Genomic DNA, 1,486 nt, shown 5'->3' with positions numbered 1-1,486 from the left:
TGTTCTAATCTAATACCGTAGAGCCTATTCTAGCCTTCGCTCTTTTTATATATTTATAACTCCCTTCTCTATGAGAAGCCAGGCTCTCCTTATCCTCAATATGTTTATGAATTTGCTCGAACCTTTTATATGTATCAAATCTCCCTCCCGTGTAAGCTGTCTCATTCCAACCCCAGCTCAACCTCACAAAATACACTCTGCCCACATTGACTCGGTTAAAGAATTAGTGTTGAAAGAAGCTTTTCACCTAATGTGTCCTCTCTTCCAACTCGACAGTTACTATTCAACTAGCTCCACGCCATTTTTTATTTCCCGCAATATTTAATCACACATTGAAATTGGAAACAGACTTTTAAAACAGGTGTTCTAGAAATAGCTGATGGAGAGAAAAACAAAGATCAGAAAACTGAGAGGCGCAAATATCCAAAAGGAAAAAAGGTGTCATTATTTGCAGAAATATGATTGCTGCCCTTCAGAGAACCCAAGAGAATGAACTGAAAACTAGCAGAACTAAGAAAAGAATTTTAAAAGGTAGCCAGTGATAAGACACATGTGGGAAACCATAAAAGTATTAAGATTAAAAATATTTTTTATAACACCGAGGTGGAGAAATTCTTAGCATGGTACCAAAGACAGGACCTTAAAGAATTTGAGGTTGTAGCAACTTTAAAAGAAATCTTTAATTCTCATAACGACCTGGATGCTCATTAAGGAGAGTAGTTACATAAATCATGGTAGATCTGTACTATAAAATATTTCAAAAGATAGACAGATTCTATGTCCTAGCCTTCCCACTTCTCATATAGTTATAACTTCCTTCTCTGTGGAGCCTGGCTTCCATTATCCTCAATTTTCAAGCGTTTACCGATTAGCATGGAGAGACATCCGGAAAATGCTAATAAATTAAAAACAATAACTCTTCATGAGCAATCCTACAGATTGATCTGTTTTGCAAAGCAGAAGAAAAATTCTATGTGTGACTATTAAATGTATGTAGAACATCTAAAGCAGGGGTCCCCAACCCCGGGTCCATGGCCTGTTAGGAACTGGGCAGCACAGGAGGAGGTGAGCGGCGAGCAAGCAAGCAAAGCTTCATCTGTATTCGCAGACACTCCCCAGGGCTGGCATCACCGCCTCAGCTCCACCTCAGACCATCAGGCATTAGATTCTCACAGGAGCACCAGTCCCTGGTGCCAAAAAGGTTGGGGACCACTGTTCTAAAGGAAACTAGAGGGATGCCCTTTGGCCTGTGGTCATGGTTACTTCTGGGGCAGGGCATGCTCTACACACTTCTGTATTGCTGGAATCTTGCATACCAAGAATGCGTCAATAGAGTATTTGCACAACCACATTTCCTAAAATTTTCTGTGTAACAAAAGATAATGAACAATGTGAAAGACAAATGATAGATATAAACAGGGTAAACGTTTTTAACTATATATAAGTAGATACTGGAATATATGTATGTATATATGTATGTATGTAT

General features: G+C 39.0%; 1 protein-coding gene across 1 annotated transcript in view; it reads left to right on the top strand.

Moving 5' to 3' along the window:
• Positions 1-1,486, top strand: part of LOC111743458 (intersectin-1-like) — a 20,856-nt gene that overhangs the window by 10,654 nt on the left and 8,716 nt on the right. The window lies entirely within an intron of this gene.

The sequence above is a fragment of the Pteropus vampyrus genome, unplaced genomic scaffold, assembly GCF_000151845.1.
Source record: "Pteropus vampyrus isolate Shadow unplaced genomic scaffold, Pvam_2.0 Scaffold114, whole genome shotgun sequence".
NCBI lineage: Eukaryota > Metazoa > Chordata > Mammalia > Chiroptera > Pteropodidae > Pteropus > Pteropus vampyrus.
The sequence above is the reverse complement of the archived record's forward strand: the minus strand, read 5'-3'. Positions and strand labels throughout refer to the sequence as shown.